Source organism: Halichoerus grypus, chromosome 4, assembly GCF_964656455.1.
Source record: "Halichoerus grypus chromosome 4, mHalGry1.hap1.1, whole genome shotgun sequence".
NCBI classification, from domain to species: domain Eukaryota; kingdom Metazoa; phylum Chordata; class Mammalia; order Carnivora; family Phocidae; genus Halichoerus; species Halichoerus grypus.
Genome location: NC_135715.1, coordinates 139,192,017 through 139,212,813, shown reverse-complemented (window position 1 = coordinate 139,212,813; position 20,797 = coordinate 139,192,017). Strand labels below are relative to the sequence as shown.

Here is a 20,797-nt window from a genome sequence, read left to right as displayed (position 1 = left end):
CTGTTCTCATTTACTGACCTCTCAGCATTTCTAAGTTCTCCTCTGAATGGTCAGAAAATTATTCATATCCGTCTTTAAATATAGAGCCAAGAGCAAACTTAGTGCTTTATTGGGGTATCCTGAGGAAGATGGGAGGATGATCTCATTCATTCTTAAGGATTTATTGAAAGACTCCTCTTGCCAGGCTCTGCTAGGGACTGGGAATACAGCAAAGAAAAAAAAAAACAACTTGAGGGAGAGCAAGACTTGCCAACAAATAATGACAGCACCGTGTGGTCAATGCTAATGTGGGTGTGTACCATGTGCATTTGTATGTTACAGCCCTGATTCCATAGCCATGTCAGAGCCATGTCTAACGGCTATTGCAATGCCTATTGGTAAGTCAGATTTCTATCCAAATCATTTCTAATTCTTTATCTCCCACAATCAAGGTATGTTTGGAGCACATTTTTCTTACTAAGTTTAATTCTGAATTTTGTTTCTGGTGATTTATACTGTTTCATCTTAACTTGTCGTTTTCCCTTCTCAACACCCTTTTTGGCATATCTCTTTGTTGTTTGGTCTGATGTTACAAAACACTATTTGTGATCTCCTAAATTCGAGTGTTTTAGCTTACTGCTTCCCTATCAGGCTGTAGTTAGCTAGTGAAGAGTTGTCTGCTCCTGTTCATATTTTCCCAGCATGTCTTATAGGACAGGATCTAAAGCCCTCCTAAAGTCAGGCTAGGTTTTTATCAGCTTAAGTTCTGTGATCTACCAGGCCTGCTACTTTCCTGTGTCAGAAGCTGACTATATAGTCCCCAGACGCGACCAGTTCTTTGTGAAGTCCTACTGATGATTCATGGTCATATAATCGCGAACACACAAGTTCTGGTTATTTTGATCCTTTTTTCAGTTTGTAGACCTCTACTTAGTTCTCCGAATGTTACACCAAAGTAGAGATGATAATTTTGTACCACTCATTCAATGTTGTCAGATGGAGAAAGTCAGAGCCCGGTATGTCAGAAAAGGCGGCAAGTCCTGTATCCTGGTCACAATCTATCACATGCCAACATTAGTTCCTTCATAGTCTGCACTAATCATGGCATGATGCAAGCTTTTATTTGGTCACGATGGGCAGGTTTTCCCCATTTATTGATTGTAATACACCCTTTAGGTTTATTGTGGTAGGATAGGACATGATAGATAGCAAAATGATTGAAAAAAACAAACCTGTGATTTCCCTATCTAGAGATACCATTTTAACATTTTGGTGTATACGTTTCTAAGGTATATGTGTTTATTAAACACACATATTATTTTGAAACTTTTTTTTTTTTTTAAGATTTTGTTTGTTTATTTGACAGAGAAGGAGAGAGAGAGCACACGAGCAGAGGGAGAGGGAGAAGCAGACTCCCCACCGAGCAGGGAGCCCGATGCAGAACTTGATCCCAGGACTCTGGGATCATGACCTGAGCTGAAGGCAGACGCTTAACGACTGAGCCACCCAGGCGCACCAAAACTTGTTTTTTTTTCACCTAAAACTATACAGAGTTCATCTTCCTCAGGTAACACACATCATATAACCATACAAATTCAACTTTCCAATATCAAACCTCTGTTGTGTTTTTTTTGTTTGTTTGTTTAATGATACTTCCTTAACTCCCTGAGTAAAAAGAAAGCTTTCCTTCATACAAACCTTTCTGTGGCACTATCTCTTTTTTAATTCAAGTAGATTCTTTATTCTCTTAGTAACTGTGGTCTCGGAGAGTAGGATCTGTTTATGACTTATCCTTATGCTCCTTAAATTCTAGCTGCATAATAACTATTTATTGAATTAATGAACTTTAGTAATGGGAATTGAAATTCTGAACCTTTGTGTTTTGGTCTTAGTTCTTCTGATTTTATGTTTTAAAAAGATTTTATTTATTTATTTGTCAGAGAGAAAGAGAGAGAGCACAAGCAGGGGGAATGGGAGAGGGAGAAGCATGTTCCCTGCTGAGCCCAGAGCCCAGTGCAGGACTCAATCCCAGGACCCTGGGATCATGACCTGAGTCAAAGGCAGATGCTTAACCGACTGAGCCACCCAGGTGTCCCAAACTTTATTACTCTTTTTAGCAAGTGAAACATATGAAACAATTAGAAAATATAAAAAAGAAAATAATTCTACTACCCAGAAATAAACCGTATTTTTATTTTGATGTGTGTTTTTCCAACCTTTCCTTTTTATGTATTCCTATGCATATGATGTATGTTTTTCACTTAGATTTTTATCAAAATGGGACCATAACAAATACTATTTATAATTGCTTTTTTCTCATTAATATAACATTTTTACATGTTGGATATATGCCTTATCATCAGTGTTGATGGTTGTATAATATTCCATAATAGTGATATGCCATAATTTATTTACTGTCCTCCCCTTATGGGGTATTTAAATTATTGTCTACTTTATTTTTATTATTTTTTAATTATTTATTTGAGAGTGAGCGAGTGAGCGAGAGAGCGAGCATAAGTGGCAGGGAGGGGCAGGGGGAGAAGGAGAAACAGACTCTCCACTGAGCAGGGAGCCTTATGTGGGGCTCAATCCCAGGACCCCGGGATCATGACCTGAGCTGAAGGTAGATGCTTAAGGACTGAGTCACCCAGGCACCCCTGTGGTCTATTTTACACATTATACAAACAACATTGTAACAGATACCCTGGTATCTGGATACTTGCCTATGAAAGGTTTTAAAATCCTCTTTTAAACTATTAAAAGTTGGGTGAGCTTATAGTCCCTCTTCCTTTCATCCCCAAATTAAAACAAAATATAGCTTATTTGCATTTCTTTAGTGTATGAGATGGCCTAAGATTTAAAAAATTACTATTAAACCAGGGCATGTTATTCTGGTGGTGATAATGGAATTACTTTCTGTCTCAAATTTATTCTAGAAGACTTGTTTGGCTTCATTTGATCTTTTGTGACATACAAATTGGATTTTTTTTTTCCCTTGGAGTTAGTCCTATATACAGAAGAAATAAAAATTTAGATGTTTACATTTCCTGGAAGAAGTTGATAAATCTAGCTAAATCTTTGTGTCATTTCATAAAAGTGCAGGCTTATAGGGAGATTGGTTTCTGTGATCAACTCTGTTCTCCAGCTTCCATTTTTGTAAGTAGGGATAGTACTAGTCCTGCTTCTCACAGGACAGGAAGAGTAGCAACTAATGGGAACAACAGCAAAGTCACCATAAATTACTATGAAAATGTGGGCAGTATTACAGAAGTGCCTTCAATTAGAAAACTCTCTGCAAGTTGCATCCGTACCTGTGGAAGTCTCTTTTTTCTTTTTTTTTAAAGATTTTATTTATTTATTTGACAGAGAGAGAGACAGCGAGAGAGGGAACACAAGCAGGGGGAGCGGGAGAGGGAGAAGCAGGCTTCCTGTGGAGCAGGGAGCCCTATGTGGGGCTCGATCCCAGGACCCTGGGATCATGACCTGAGCCAAAGGCAGACGCTTAACTGACTGAGCCACTCAGGTGCCCCCTGGAAGTCTCTTTTTTTATTCTTGAGGAAAACACTTGCATTTGCCTCAGCTGTTGCTTTAATGCTAGGCAATGTTTATAGCAGATCAAAACATTTACTGGATCAAAACATTTGTAAGAAAGAAAATGGCAAAGTCAACTCACTGGTGTAGAGTAGGAAGACCAGGAATTCCAGCGCTCCCTGTGTTGTCATACCGGTAAGTCACATAATCTCCCTGGCCTTAACTTCTTAATCCATATTTTTAAAAATCTAGTATTTGTCAAGCATTTACTAAAACATAGGTTCTTCCTGAGTGTTCCTCCCAAATATATATCTATATAATTTTGTTTATTCTTCACAAAATGCATGAGGTAAATTTCATTATTACCCTGTTTTATAGAAGATAGAGTTATATAGAAGACAGTCTACTTGATCGACTTCATAGAATGGAAGATGACGGAGTCAAGATTTGAGCCCTGGCCATCAAAGTCCAAAACTAAGGTGCTTATCTTTTTTTCTTTTTTTTTTTAAAGAAGGGTAGGACTATGTGATCTTCATGGTCCGTTCTATCTGTAACTCATATAAAACTCTAACTTCAAATATCTCTGTGAAAAATAAAAAACAAACCCATCTCTTGATGACTTATATATGCTCCCAGACATCGAGATATCTGATCTCTGCCGTTTTTTTTAATTTTGTTTTTTAAAGATTTATTTATTTATTTATTTATCTGACAGAGAGAGACACAGCGAGAGAGGGAACACAAGCAGGGGGAGTGGGAGAGGGAGAAGCAGGCTTCCCGCTGAGCAGGGAGCCCGATGTGGGGCTTGATCCCAGGACCCTGGGATCATGACCTGAGCCGAAGGCAGACGCCCAGTGACTGAGGCACCCAGGTGCCCCTTTTTAAAAATCTTTTAAAGTAAGCTCTGTACCCAGTGTGGAGCCCAACCTGGGGCTTGAACTCATGACCCTGAGATCAAGATCTGAGCTGAGATCAAGAGGTGGACGCTTAACCGATTGAGCCACCCAGGTGCCCCAAGATGTCTGCCTTTTTACTTTTTAATCCTGATGCTTTACATTCTGTGTCCCCAGCCTTTGAGGTCGGACTACCATGATTTTGTGTTTTAACACAAGTTAGGTCTAGGTGAAAAAATCAGAAACTGCAGGAGCTGACCACTTGGAAGTATCACAGTTCAAGCTCTAGAAAGAAAATTAGTCATTACTAGAAAAGAACTTCGAAAATCAGGATTGCAGTGTTTACCCATTTTGATGGTATCTATCATGCTAGATTTTTAAAGAGCTTCAGCTATCTGATTTGGGGTAGCAGAAGCACTAAAGTAACATTTACATTTTGGGAATGGGTGAGAAAATAAAAAGTTGCTACAATTTTGCTTAAAATGAATCAGTGTTAATTGGAGATAGTGAGATTTTATAATTGGGAACTAGAGAATAAAGAGAGATTGCTATTTTTATTTTTAAATAAATCAATGCTATAAATTGAGATCTGGTCTTATTCAAAAACAGAGGGAAATAAGAGATTACTATTTAGTTTTGTCAAGTAACACCAAATAATATTAAATTTGGTTGATTAGAGATTTTTTCTCCCCTAAATAACCGACTAAGAGGAAGTGGCCCAGGTTGTAATGTCTTAGAATTAAAAAAAAAAAAAAAGAATTAAAAAACTTTACAAATCAGCAAAATTTCATCATGGTTTTAGTTAGTAAAATCGTTGTGTTAACAGAAATAAATCTACAAACACATCATGGACTTTCACACAGAAATTTGTAATATTCAGGTGGAAGTGGTGGGTCTGGCTGCCCAGCACTGCTCTCCAGCAGTTGAGCAGTTGTGTGCTTGTTGGCGTTAACCATCCCCGCATACCACAGAAGAATGATTTGCAAAGCCGATGCCGGAGAAGGGAAGAAAAGAACCATGGTTAACCATGGTTAACCAATGCAGCCTGAAGGGAAAGGTGAAAGACATCTGAGCCTTAGGCCAAAGAGTCAAGGTAAACTCAGCTCTTACAAAAAGGCATTGTGGGATCTTTAGGGCCCACAGAACTGACAGGACACTGTTTTATAGGTCTCACTGGGAGACGTTCATGCAGTAAGTGGTATGGGACTCGAATTTGAATTTACTTAGTTTTTTTTTTTTTTAAAGATTTTATTTATTCATTTGACAGAGAGCGCACAAGTGCGGGGAGCAGCAGAGGGAGAGGGAGAAGCTGAGCAGGGAGCCTGATTTGGGGGCTTGATTCCAAGCCACATGTGGGGCTCCATCCCAGGACTCCGGAATCATGACCTGAGCTGAAGGCAGACGCTTAATTGAGCCACCCAGGTGCCCCTATTTTTTTTTTTCGTAAGTAGGCTCCATGTCCAGCATGGAGCCCAACATGGGGCCTGAACTCAGGACCCTGAGATCAAGACCTGAGCTGAGATCAAGAGTTGGGCACTTAACCGACTGAACCACCCAGGTGCCTCATGAATTTATCTGTCTTAGAAGGAAGCTACTTGAGCCTTGCTTGCAAACCGATAGCTCTGGAGAGCCAGTGCCTAGGCGGATGAATTGTGGTGTACAGGGAGAAGCACAGGGTGGGGAATGGGTCGGCTGGATTCTGATGCTGGCTGTTTCGCCGGACAAGTCTCTTACCCAGTCTGTGCTCAGTTTACTCTTATATACAGCAAGACTTTGATATTGGATCCTGGTACGATCATCACTCAGATCATTCCCAAGTTTTGGGCATTCTGGTCTCAGGGAGCCTGGGTCCTCAGGACTGGGAGTTTTGTGCTTTGGACGATTACAGTCACAGTGGCTAAAAGACAAACTTTGTCCTTTATGTCACCGTGATGCTCAAGGGGGATGCCTATTGACGTGAAGGTTGAGGTTTTTTTTAAGCTTATTTTGATAAGTTGGTATATTCTTTCTTAAAGTCTTAAACTGGTCTCATGTAGGTACAAGCAGCGCATATTCCCTGTTTTGAAACTTCAGTAGAAAGAAATGCTGTCAGTCAATGTTAGGTCAATAAGGCATTTTGATAAAAAAGAGTTACCTTTGTTCTTGATCTGACTCTAGAATTATCAAGAAACAAAGAAGGCTATGCCAACAGAATTGTCAGAAAACTACTTATAAATAAACTTCTTGAGAGAGAATTTCATGAAATATGATTCCTAGCCACTTACCTTTATCCTCTACCTTTTCACCATTAGAATCCTCAAAAAATAGTATCCTTTCTATAATAAAATGATTAGTTATTTAAAATTTATTTAAATTTATTTATTTATTTATTTATCAGAGAGAGAGCACAAGCAGGGGGAGCAACAGGCAGAGGGAGAAGCAGGATCTCCGCTGAGCAGGGAGCCCGATGTGAGACTCGATCCCAGGACCCCGAGATCATGACCTGAGCTGAAGGCAGACACTTAACGACTGAGCCATCTAGGCGCCCCCTATTCTTCCACTTTTGATTTCTTTTTCAAACATTAAACAAATGGAAAACTCATTCTTATCTTGTGAACCATGCAAAAACAGGCAGTGAGGTGGACTTGGCCTTCATGTGGTAATTTGCTGAACCTTGGTATAGAAAATTATTTGTGAGGAAATATTGGAAAGACACAACTGATAATTTGTGGCTGAGAGTGTTCTAAGTTCTAGCCAGTGGAATGTGAGCAGAAGTGATGTGTTGTTGCTTCCGGGCCTCGCCCATAAAAACCTCCCATGCATGCTCCTCTTTGTTCTTTTCCCATATGTTGAATATGGTGGGGACTCAAGATGGAAGGAGCCTGGTTCTCATTTTGGCTTTACATGAATAAGAAACAAATTTCTAGGGGCTCCTGGCTGGCTCAGTCAGTAGAGCATGTGACTCTTGATCTCAGGGTTGAGTTCAAGCCCCACTTTGGGCTTGGAGCCTGCTTAAGAAGAAAATGAAAGGAAGGAAGGAAGGAAAAAAGAAAGAAAGAAAGGAAGAAAGAAACTTCTATTCCCAAATTACCCCAATTCAGTTTTATTTTTTTTTAAAGATTTTATTTATTTATTTGAGAGAGAGAATGAGATAGAGAGAGACAGCGTGAGAGGGGGGAGGGTCAGAGGGAGAAGCAGGGAGCCCGATGCGGGACTCGATCCCAGGACTCCAGGATCATGACCTGAGCCGAAGGCAGTCACTTAACCAACTGAGCCACCCAGGCGCCCCTACCCCAATTCAGTGTTAAGCCACTGAGATTTTCAGGGGTTTCTATGTCAGCAACTAGTGTTATCTTAACTAATATGTCGTTAATTCTTCCAGATGTTTTTGGTTTGACTCTTAAACTAAATTGAAGTCTCGAACGCTTTGCCCTTGGAAGGACTTCTTTTTTTGTTGTTGTTGTTAAAGATTTTATTTATTTATTTGACAGAGAGAGACACAGCGAGAGAGGGAACACAAGCAGGGGGAGTGGGAGAGGGAGGAGCAGGCTTCCCGCGGAGCAGGGAGCCCTATGTAGGGCTCGATCCCAGGACCCTGGGATCATGACCTGAGCCGAAGGCAGACGCTTAACAACTAAGCCACCCAGGCACCCCTTGGATGGACTTTTCTTTGGTGTCTTCCTCTCTTCTTCATTTCCTCCTTGTCACATTTAACTGGCATATCAGAGACAGGGTTACTTTCCATGTTTAAGAATAGTTTGGTGGCCATTAGCGTTTACAGAAATGTTACAAGAAATGAGACACATTGCTTTGAACACAGAAATGTCAGTGAAGGAACTGTCCCCTGTATGAAGCCCACCTGAGAAATTATTTTAGAACTCGGGGCCAGGAAAAGCTTATCTTCCCCTGAGGAACTTGTATGTTTTCTTATCAACAAAGAATATCGTTGACTGTGCCTGATTGTATTCCCTTTTCCCTTTTCCCTTTTCCCTCTGGTTGCCAAGAAGCTCAGAGCCAAATTTTTGGCTCAACATTAATAATTTTATCGAACCCTGTGGCCTACATATCTGCATTCTTAGTTTCCTCCTGGTCTTGACCTTCTATTCTGCTGTGTGTTTTCCTTGTTCCTGATTTTTTGGTTATTTATATTTTTTGATTTTATTGCTTGTTTTCTTGTAAGCTTCCTCAGATCCTTTGTGAAACAAGGTGGGGTAAATAAAAAATGGCTTCAGCTTATTAATAGAATATACCAAAAGTGTTCCTTAATCACCAACTTAGTTGTTTGGGAATTAGAATTTCAAATTTATTTATTTTCAGGTTCTCTCCTTAGTTATTGTGTCTCATAGTTTGATGAAGGAATGATTTTGCAATTATGAAAGCTGACACCTTCACATTTCTCCATTCTACTTAAGAAAAAAAAAGAATGTTATTTTATCAAAAGTTCCTATTGTTTGCCATAGAAATTATAGAAAGCTCGTAGATACATTTGACTGACAGGTAATAGGCTGGGAAAAGATATTTTCTTTTTTTTTTTTTTTTTAAAGATTTTATTTATTTGACAGAGAGAGACACAGTGAGAGAGGGAACACAAGCAGGGGGAGTGGGAGAGGAGAAGCAGGCTTCCTGCCGAGCAGGGAGCCCGATGCGGGGCTCGATCCCAGGACCCTAGGATCATGACCTGAGCCGAAGGCAGACGCTTAACGACTGAGCCACCCAGGCGCCCCTGGGAAAAGATATTTTCAATGTTTAAAAGCAACAAAGAATTAATATAAAGAATATGCAATGACCTACTGCAAATCAACATGAGGAAAATAAGAAACCCAACAGAGAAATGGTCAAAAGTTATGAATAGATTATTTTCACAGGGGTATACTGGTAAATCTAGCAAAAATATATATGAACAGATGCTGAAACTTATCAGTAATCAGAGAACAGCAAATTTATACAAGTTATTGCTTCATACTCATCCAACTGGCAGAAATTAAAAGGTGGATAATAGCAAGTATTGGCAAGGATGTGGGTGGTGGGAGCCCTCAAGTAATGTTGATGGGAGTCTGGACTATATAGCCATTCTGGAAAGCAATGTGTCGGTATTTAGATTAAGTTTATACATATCTTATGACCCCTCCTACATATATATTCCAGATAAATTCTTCCATAAGTCCATTAGGGGCTGCACAAAAAGTTCATCACAGTCTTGTTTGTGGTAGCAGGGTGTTTGAAGCATCCTATGTGTCCACCACAAAGAGTGAATGAATAAAATGTGGTGGATGCATATCTTGCAGTAGTTAGTTGGGAACAATAGAGATTTACAGTAACATCTTATGATTTTAAAATATAGTGTTTAGTGAAGAGTGTATATATAGAGAGAGATTTAAAACAGCCACAAAGAAAATAACACAACACAATTTGAAAGGGCTCAGACAAACTAACGTATCAAGCCCATTAGAGTATGTATGCATATAGTGGAGAGGAGTAGAAAGGACAGATGACCATCTACCCTCTCTGCGACAGCTTTGAATTTACCAGTGTTTTGCAGCAGCTAAAACATGAAAACTTTGTAAAAGTCATCTGAAAGATGGGGATAATCATGGTTCTTACTGCATAAGGTTGTTGTGAGGATTAAACAAGTTAATATTTTAAAGGCCTTGGAATGGTACTTGGTACATAGTAAGCATTATACAAGTACTTATTAAATAAATAAAGCCATTTAACAAATACTGGAGCACATAACATAGGCAAGCGCTATGCTGGATTCTGGGAATACATCTCAGAAAAGAGGACCTTTATTGCTGCTCTCATTCTACCCTGGACCTGAATTCCTGGATCTTAGGACTTGCTTCATGGCTTGTCCCCAGGCTCCATCTATTGCTGTGCCTGCGTCTTTGTTTTCTTCTCCCATGCTTGAATCTGTCTTTGTTCTCTGACAAATATCCTAACTACTGAAGGTTTGGGTACCTGGGGAGGTGCACTGGTGTTTGAGGACCCACTCTAGGCACTAGACTCTTCCAGTGTTTAAATGCACACGTGATAACTACTCTTGCAGTTTCTACCTGGTGGTTCCACTTGCCTCTCCTCCTTTTGCTGAGTACTTGCCAGAACATCAGTAGGTCTGTCCAAAGAGTCTGTCTTTGTTGATCTTTCCATTAGAGTAAGAGTCCTTCCCAGAGGTTCCAGCCAGGAACCTAGGATTGATTCCTCCTTCTTTCCCTACCTAATCAAATCCATCAGCAAATCTTGTTAATTCTACCTCTAAAATATCTCTTGAATCTGCTGTCATCACCCAAGTTCAACTTGTGACCTTCTTTTTTTTTTTTTAAGATTTTATTTATTTGAGAGAGCGAGAATGAGAGAGAGCACATGATGGGGGGAGGGTCAGAGGGAGAAGCAGACTCCCCACCGAGCAGGGAGCCCGATGCGGGACTCGATCCCAGGACTCCAGGATCATGACCCGAGCCGAAGGCAGACGCCCAACCAACCGAGCCACCCAGGTGCCCCAACTTGTGACCTTCTTATGCTTGGACTCCTGGAGTAGCTTCTTAACTGATTTCTCTGCTTTCACTCCTTTTTTTTTTTTTTTAAGATTTTATTTATCTGTCAGAGAAAGAGAGAGAGACAGAGCACACAAGCAGGGGGAGAGGCAGGCAGAAGGAGAAGCAGGCTCCCTGCTGATATAAGTGATATCAAACAGTACTTGTCTTTCTCTGTCTATCTCAGTTAGCATAATGTACCCAAGGTCTATCCATGTTGTCACAAATGGGAGGGTATCTTCCTTTCTCATGGCTGAATAATATTCCATTGGGTATATATATCACATTTTTTTTTTTGGTAAGAGCAAGTTTTTTTATTAATTAAAAAATTTTTTAAAAGATTTTATTTATTTATTTGACAGAGAGAGACACAGAGAGAGAGGGAACACAAGCAGGGGGGGGGGTGGGGGAGGGAGAAGCAGGCTTCCCGTGGAGCAAGGAGCCTGATGCGGGGCTTGATCCCAGGACCCTGGGATCATGACCTGAGCTGAAGGCAGACACTTAAGACTGAGCCACCCAGGCGCCCAAAGAGCAAGTTTTAAATCAGTGTTTTCTAACTCTTGGGTCAACCCCAGAGCTTTTAGCTATAAATTTTCAAAAGTAAAAAAAAGCACAGTCGTAATATTTGTTTAATATTCTCTGTCATTAGGTATTTTGCTGACAGAATTAGTTGGCAAGGGAAGGGGGAGGCCTGAGGTATAGTTGCTGGCAGCCTCAGCTCCGAGAGGCTGGTTTCTACAATCTTTTTTTTTTTTTTTAAGACTTTATTTTTAAGCAATCTCTATACCCAACGTGGGGCTTGAACTCACAACCCCAAGATTAAAAGCCGCATGCTCCACAGACTGAGCCAGCCAACCACCCCTGGTTTCTGCAGTCTTTAAACAGGTGAGCATCCCTCTCTGGCTCCCCTAGTCTTCAGTTTTAGGGGGAAGGGTTTGTATTGTTTTTTCCTCAGAACCATGGCCCTGGGAAAGTCTCATCTAGTTCTGATCAGAATCGGGATCCAGGACCAGCCTGGGGTCAGAAGCAGGATGTGGGTGAACCAGTGGAAGGGCGCTGAGAAGTCAGGGCAGGGCAGGAGACAGAGCCTGAAGCAAGGATAGATGGCGCTGGAATGAAGCCGACCGAGAGGGAGTGAAGGTGAAGGTCCCAGGTGTAGGCCCTCCCGGCTGAGGGGCGAACAGTGCAAGACCTAAAAACCTGATCGGGCTTCCTGGAATCCTTTCCTCAAGTTGCAGAGTAACTTCTTTTTTACTGACCCTGTTTCTTTTCCCGGTGAGCTGGGTCACCACACAGACCTTGTCCGAATTTAATGCTCTCTTTAAGCAGGTGGGTCTCAATCTCATGAGAATTACCTGGGGAGATCTTGTAAAAAACTAGGATGCCAAGTTGTATCCACCTGAGACCAATAGAATAAGTCTCGGGGGGCGGGGCAGGGTGGCTTAGTGGGGGGCGGGCTGGGTTTAGGTGGGGTTGGGCCAGGCATGTGTGATTTTTTCTTAAAATTCTCCCTGGGATTCTGAGGCACAGTGAGGGTAGAGGACCACAGCTTTAAGCACTCTTGTTTTGAGCAAACAGGATCATTCACAACATTTGAAATAATTTTTTTTAAGTAATCTCTACACCCAACATGGGGCTCGAATCCACAACCCTAAGATCAGGTGGAGTGCTGAGTCTGTGCCAGGCCCGGCGCTTAGTGCTCTGTAGTCACTGGATTCTCACAAGCCTGTGCCAGAGGTCCTGTTTTACAGATGGGAAGACTGAGCCCTGGCTAAGTTCAGCAACTTGCCCAGAATCGTCATGCTGGTAAGTAGCAGAACTGGAATCTGAATCTAAGCCGACAGTTTCCGAGGTGGTGAGCTTAACCACGGTGTAACACAATTTCAGTGGCAGGATGGGTCATTCAGGGACTTGGCCCCAAAGCTGTGTTTATAGAACGTTATTTTTACAAGGTTGTGTATTTATTTGAGATGGTGCTGGAAGAGGGGGATAAAAATAGAGAGAGGCTAAAGACAGTATGACCAAACCTGTAAATACATCTATTCAATTCTCCACTCAAATGGTTAGTAGTTCTCTACTCTCAGATGATGTGCTGGGGAAATGGAGATGAGTCAACAGGATTCCTCCCTCCCAGGAATTCACTTTCTTGTATCTGGGTGATAATAGTGCAATGTGTTGTGCTGGAATAGAGGTCTGCACCAGGGAGCACAGGAGGGAAGAACTGTCAGGGAGGGCTTCACTAAGCCACACCCATTGTCATACAGAACAATGATGTCAGAGGGCAAGGGTAACATTTCAAACGGTACTGAAGGGACAGCTCTGGGCACATGAGGTATGATGTGTTTGTGTATGGTTAAATCCATGAAGCATCATCGTGGAGTTTCACTAGAGACCCACTCTCAGGAAATCCCTAAAAGAAATAGTAAGTGGTATTTCAGAGGGTGTCTAACTGACAAACACATGGAAAAATCTGGTTTCATAGCTCTAAGTAACAGAAACAGTTTGCTATGCCAGCAGAGAGACCATGTTGGTTCTGGTTTGGTGTACTAGTCAGAATAGGCTAGTTGTGCTTGCAATAAAAATAACCCCAAACATCAGTGGCTAAGACAAGAAAGGTTTATTTCTTGATCACCCTTGATGTCCAGTGTGGATTGGTACATAGATGGGTGGCAAATTCTGCTACATTCTACATGTCCTAGAGAGATGGCAATTTCACCTTAAGATGTGACCTGCCAGTACAATATTTCAGGGCTCCTCAAAGCAGGGAGGACAGGCATGGAGTCAAGAACTGCCAATTAACACTTTTTGCCTGGAAGTGATATATTCACTTCTGCCCTCATTTCATTGGTCACAAAGAATTACGTGGCCATGTCTAAGTTCAAAGGGATGAGAGAGTTAGAATCTTTGTGTTTTCTGGATATCGGGGACTGTAACGATGTCTGCTAAAGCCAGCCTCCTCAGCTCCACCCATGTGTGTTGGAAATAGAAGGGTTGTGTTTTTCCCACATGAAGCACAAAATGACTTCGTTACTATCAGTTATCATTCTTTTTATCTTTTAATATATGTGGGATTGTTGGCAATCAGATTTTTATTTAAAAGTAGTAGAAGATCAGTTTTCATCAATATTAAAACTGTTCTTTTAAATCTTTGAAATTAAACTACCACAGCTATTACTTGAGGCAGCATGAATATGAATTCCAAATTCCAACCAGTAGGAGGATTCTATGACAAAAATAATGCTAACATATAAAATATATTAATTTATATATAGAATAACATTAATAATATATAAAATAATAATAACTGAATAAATGTGCCCCTGCTGAACATCTAGGGGTTATAAGAGCAATGTCCATACGGAAGCTACCCCAGTGGGCTGCATACAAGAGGTATTCCCTCTTTCTGTTTTTTTTAAAAGTTGCCTTCAAAAATCTCTCACACATTGCCACCCCTATCCTCCCCTGGGCTGAGGAAATATGGGAAAGATTTGAGGAGGAGGAAGGGTGGCACCTATGGGGGAAAAAGGGGGGGCAATTTGGTGGGCCTAAACAAATGCTCTGAGAAATAGTGGATCGCCCTACGTCTTCCTTCTCTCCTTCTCGGTTGAAGGGAGCTGTTATTCCCCTCCTTAGCTCTGCCCTCTGGAGACTAGTGCTGTCCGACAGACCTTTCTATGTCTGTGCCGTCGAATGCAGTGGTCTCTAGGCCCTGGGGGCTGCAGAGCGCTCTGAAGTGTGCCTAGTGCAAACGAGGAATGGGATTTTAAATTTTATTGAATTTAACACATTTATTTATTTATTTTAAAGATTTTATTTATTTGTCAGAGAGTGAGAGAGAGCACGCATGGAACAGCAGGCTTCCCGCCGAGCAGGGAGCCCGATGCAGGGCTCGATCCCAGGACCCTGGGATCATGACCTGAGCCGAAGGCAGATGCTCACCCGACTGAACCACCGAGGCGTCTGAATTTAACACATTTAAATAGCCACAAGAACCTGGGTGATAGGAGAGAGGGAGGTTGCTTCTATTCTTGCTTTCTTGGCATAGGCTTTTCTGCACGTGACAACTATTGAATCTCCCACACAAGGGATTGGTAAAGATGAGTTTGGCCAGTTTGAGAAAGGGTTGCAGAGACATGAGCCTGCAGCAATGCCTCGCTCCTTTGGCCCAGGCGGTCCAGGCTCCCGTCATGAACAACAGGGGCCAGGGGACTACATGATGCCCAAAGACTTGCAGACATAAAAACGGGGACTACCACATGCATCTCAGACTTTGTCCTTTTTATTTATTTAATTTATTTATTTAAAAAAGATTTTATTTATTTATTTTAGGGGGTGGAGAGGGGCAGAGTAGGAGGGACAGGGACAAGCAGACTCCATGCTGAGCCCACGCTGGGCTCAATCTCACCACCCTGAGATCAGGACCCTGAGCCGAAACCAACAGTCAGGCCCTTAACCAGATGAGCCACCCAGGTGCCCCAGACCGTGTCCTTTTTAAAAGGAAGGCAATGGCTTTGGGCATGGGAAAAAGAGAAAGAGGCAAATGAAGTGATCGTTTACTGTAGCATTACATCTATTTCCTTGTAATATATTTGGGTATAAAATCTTTATTGTGCTCAAAATTCTTATTAAAAATGCGATGAACTTTAGTTTGCACATTGGCAGCCTTTCATTCCTCAAAGCGTTCTTTTGTAAGAAATGATTTTTTAAAAATTTTTTATTTGACAGAGACACAGCGAGAGAGGGAACACAAGCAGGGGGAGTGGGAGAGGGAGAAGCAGGCTTCCCACTGAGCAGGGAGCCTGATGCGGGGCTCGATCCCAGGACCCTGGGATCATGACCTGAGCCAAAGGCAGAGGCTTAACGACTGAGCCACCCAGGCGCCCCAAGAAATGATTTTTTTTTTGATGGTAGGTGTTTAACGAACGACATGGGCAGTTATTGAAAGAAAGCTAATGCCATCAAGCACTCACCAGGCGGCTCCTGTATGCTGATGCTTTGCTGAGAACGAATGGCACTTTGCAACACTATTTAATATGTTTTAGAAAAATGACTTCTTAGCTGTCAAGTCCCCATGAGTTGTTTTCTGGAATCCTATATACTTTTCTACTTTTGTCTACTGTCCATTCTGGAAAACATTTGCTTTTATTACACAATTGTAAAAGTTAGTGCTCATTCTAAACAATTTAATGAACCGAGGTGCTTCAGACCTCACGTAGCCTGACTGGCCTCCCTTAGATCCTTGAGCAGAGGCCAATACAGAGTGTGTTGCCAAGATTTTATTCTTGGGACTTGATGTGAAGGCAAGAGAGTGAAGAGAGGTAGGAAAGCAAGTATGATTCTGAGACATTGTGATTTAAAGATAGAGGTGCCTGGCTGGCTCAGTCGGTAAAACGTACAGCTCTTGAACTCAGGATCCTGAGTTCGAGCCCCATGTTGGGCATGGAGCCTACTTAAAAAAAAAATAGAAATTCTTACTTTCTGAATTAAAACTATAATTCACCGTAAATAAACTTAGCGCAAAGGAAGTTCTTTTCAAAACATAATATCCAACTACATCAAATTTTTTTTTCCCACCAGAGCGTATGTATAAACAGGAAAATTTTTTTTAGTGGAAGGTTAATTGTTGACATCACCATATTTACACTCAAGTGTAAGACCATTCCTAGTTCCATCCCCTGTAACATTCCAGAGCCTACCTGTATTTTACCTGACATTGTCCCAGCATAAAATTCTGATATGCTAATTACTTCTCCAGATCATACCCATGGTTCTGATGCTATAAGACAAGTGTTCAAGGTTTAGTTTTTGAGTTCAGAATAATTGGGTAATTGGCATCATCCTGTGACAAGTTTCCCCTTTTCCTGAGGTCTTTTGACTAATGGCTCTATTGTTATTGTTGGAGTGGGTTGAGCTCCATAGAGCCATGACGCAAAACTTGATCTTTGGTAGAAATACCTTACACATTTATTCCTTCCAGGAAACCAAAGGGCAACAAAGCCACATTCCATGTTGAGAACCTGGCCTTTTGCACCATGACCTAACCTGTTCCAGGTGAAAAATATTAGGTCAAAAATAGTTTCATAGGAAAACTTTTACCTGGGTTCTTGCAGTGGTCCTCATTCCTAGCTGCACATTAAACTTGGCTGGGGACTAAAAACAGAAAAAAAGAAAAAAAATAGGCTGGGGAGATTAAAAAAACGACCATTTGGGCCGCATCGGAAACTTGTTAAAAAGACTGATTCAGGGGCCCCATCACATACCTACCTGAATTGAGACTCTCCGCAGGAGGGCCTTGGGTATCTGTATTATAAACAAGACTCCCAGGTGATCAGAGAAATTTGGCCGACCTGATTTAGGGTGTCAGTCTTGGGAAAGAGCACTTAATATCACATTTTTGAAATGAATTTAGTGGTCCTGAAGACAGTTCTCATGCCAGTGGCTTATTTGTCTTCTTTTACTTATTCACATATGAATACTATCAAAAAAGCGATATTTAACAGAAGAGAAGGTTTACCATTTTAATCTCCAGTCAAACCAAGTCTCTGATCCATTTTAAGAGGGAGCTTAATTTTTATTAATTTAAATTCAATTAATTAACATATAATGTATTATTAATTTCAAAGGTAGAGGTCAGTAATTCAGGGGTCCTATATAAACGCAGTGCTCATTACATCACGTGCCCTCCGTAATGTCCATCCCCTAGGTCTCCCTTCCCCCAACCCCCTCCCCTCCAGCAACCCTCAGTTTGTTTCGTATGATTAAGAGTCTCTTATGATGTGTCGAGGGAGCTTAATATTAATGGAGGAGTGTCTTGGGTTCTTCTTATACTGTGAGACGAATATGTCAATCTCCAAATGAAATAGCAAGGAATTCATCAGTTCACCCATTGCTTCCATTCAGTAGATACTGTTTGAATGTCTACCATATGTCAGACTCTGTGTTAGGTGCTAGGGATAACCGAATAAAAGAAATTGAGGTTCTTCTCGAGGAACTGGTAAACTAGAGTGGTGGTTCTCCAAGTGTGATCTTGGACCAGCAGCAGTAGCATTCCTGGGAACTTCTTAGAAAAGCAAATTCTCATGCCCCACCCCAGATGTACTAAATCAGAAAGTCTGGCGGTGGGGCTCAGCACGGTTTTAACAAGGCCTATGGTGACTTAGATAAAGTTTGATAACCACTGGTCTCTAGGAGGAACATCAGTTTAGCAGACTTTGGTAGGTACAGCAGGGATGGAGAGGGGGCTGGAGGCTTTAGGGCTGCTTCTAGGGGAAGGCAACTCTTAGAATAGTTGGTGCAGAGTGAGAGGAGGTGCTCCTGGAGAGGTCAGCAGGGACCACACAAACAAGTTGGCATTTTACTCTGAATGCAGCATGGACTCTTCCTATATCTGTGTCATTTGTACTCGGTATCATCTTTCGGCCGGTCTTTCAGCTGCGTGGTGCTGGGCTTGAGCCCTGTGCTTCACGTGCTCCCACAGAAATGAAAAGTTAGAGACATCTAGACATAAACAGTTCCTCTTGCATTAAAACATTGAACACAGTAAATGTTAAATAAACATTTGGTGAATGAACATGGGAAAATGGACAAAGCTAGGACTTTTGAACTCAAGGAAAATGTATAATGTGAACATAGCAGAGTAGGCATCGTTTCTGAGCTAATTGAAAATCCCATGGTTGGGCGCCTGGGTGGCTCAGTCGTTAAGCGTCTGCCTTCGGCTCGGGTCATGATCCCAGTGTCTGGGATCGAGCCCTGCATCGGGCTCCCTGCTCCACGGGAAGCCTGCTTCTCCCTCTCCCACTCCCCCTGCTTGTGATCCCTCTCTCGCTGTGTCTCTCTCTGTCAAATAAATAAATAAAAAATCTTAAAAAAAAAAAGAAAGAAAAAGAAAATCCCATGGTTTTCAAAGATTACACAAAGCTTTACTGGTTTACTCGAAGGAGAGAGTATCTCTCCCATTCCTCAGAGGAAGCAGAATCACCATGTAGGAGGGAGATGGAGAGAGCAGCAAGCCTCACTGCTTCTCTGCCTGCTCATCTCTAGTCCCCTGGGTTTGCCTCCAAATTCTCACAGTTCAGTGACCGAGCACCACCTTGTTCCGGGAAATGTACATGTATTTTTAACATATTCAACAATGCCGTCAGCCTGCATTTAGAAAGGAACTAAAAATCAACAGGGTCCTGGAGTCCAAGGAAGAAAATGATTTATCCAGAGATCACTGGGAAGAACATTGCTCTGCACTCAGGATCAACCTGAGCCGAGGAAGCTGGGGTGGAAGGAGGGTAAGTGACTTGTTCAAAGTCAACGTGCTTGGAATGGGAACAGCCGGGGATCCGAAACCAGGACTGTGTAAAAGGGATTTGTCACACTGCTCCGTGGGACCAGAGGGAGACTGAGTGTCCTACTCCAGGAGATGGCCTGTTGAAGTCCAGACCTGCCAGGATGACTCATTCATTCTTCACTGGCTCTATAAGCCGCTTTCCTTTCCCGGCAAATTCAGTTTCCACAGCATGTGCCTCCCCATGACCACGCATAGATCTAAACTCATGCAAAAGATACAAATTGTTTGTTTTCAAGTACAGTGACTATTTGGATTTAACCTTTTACTGTATTGTAGCTAGTGATTTATGGGATTTGTTTTTATAGTCTCTGTCCAAACAATAAATGATTGTTTTATATTTATAGCCACATAAGGAAAAATCTTCACAGATCTCAATTGCCAAATTTTTCATTTTATTGCCCCAGCATTATATGACTCTTTGTCTCTTCAAATGGCATGTGGCCTAGGCACAAAGTGGACTGGCTTCTTATGACTAAGATATTTTTTTAAAGATTTTATTTTATTTATTTTTTTAAAGATTTTATTTATTTATTTGACACAGAGAGAGAGCACAAGTAGGGGGGAGCGGCAGGCAGAGGGAGAAGCAGGATCCCGATGATGCGGGGCTCAATCCCAGGGTCCTGAGATCATGACCTGAGCCGAAGGCAGACGCTTAACTGACTGAGCCACCCAGGTGTCCCTCATAACTAAGATTTTTATAAATTAAGTTCAATGGTTGGGTTTAAGTCACTGCATAAATGCTGAAAAAACAAGTATATACATACATATGTATGTACACACATGTATATGTGTACATACCAAAAATCTATTTTACAGCATATTCTTGTACCTAGCATGAATAATGTACTGTATATTATAGGTTTTTGTCAAAACTGAAGAAGGGTAATAAATCACGTATTAAAAAAAAAAAAGCCTCATCCATTCTGTGTTTTTTCCTTCCTATACTTACAATAGACAATGAAAGAGAGAGATTTTGGTTAAAAAAAAAAAAAGCTTTCTATAGTTTTGTTTCAAAGACTATTGGCAAAATTTTATAGGAGACACGTTTCCTAACTTCTCATTTCTGTGTTCTGGTTTATTAAAAAATATGACACGATACAACCTGAACAGTTAATAGTCACTTTCTATCATTTCAGTTGGACTGTAAGCTCCCCCCCCCAGACAATTGTAAATGTGTTTGTTTTTCTGTATTCTTCTACTACAGCAAATTGTGGGGGATATATTATATAATAAGAGACTCAGAGGAGGAGGAAATCAAGAAAAATAACACCTCTTTCAAATATGGGAGCAGCTGTTTCTTGGATGTATGATGGAGTCTCCTGGGAACCAAGCAGAATTTGAGAAGGTCTGCCCCATCTCTAGTGGCTCTTGTCATGATGGATAAACTAGAAATTGACTCAGTATAGCTTAAGAGAAGAGTTCCCTCTCCTTTCCTTATTTTCTTTGCCTTCTCTTAGTTAAAACCAGCAGATAGTAACTCAGATTAAAACCTACTATCTGGATATAAACAACAGTGCTGATTAAAAGGATCACTTTGCCAAGGGAGA

General features: G+C 41.4%; 2 long non-coding RNA genes across 2 annotated transcripts in view; both read left to right on the top strand.

Moving 5' to 3' along the window:
- The window catches only part of LOC144381631 (uncharacterized), a 122,320-nt gene that overhangs the window by 69,013 nt on the left and 32,510 nt on the right, over positions 1-20,797 (top strand). The window contains exons 4-5 of the long non-coding RNA XR_013447226.1: positions 1,346-1,546; positions 3,889-3,989. This is a non-coding gene — a long non-coding RNA (uncharacterized LOC144381631). The remainder of the gene's footprint in view (positions 1-1,345; positions 1,547-3,888; positions 3,990-20,797) is intronic.
- LOC144381508 (uncharacterized) lies at positions 5,290-12,783 on the top strand. The gene is made up of 3 exons (XR_013446770.1): positions 5,290-5,496; positions 11,674-11,797; positions 12,526-12,783. It is a non-coding gene; the product is annotated as an uncharacterized LOC144381508 (long non-coding RNA).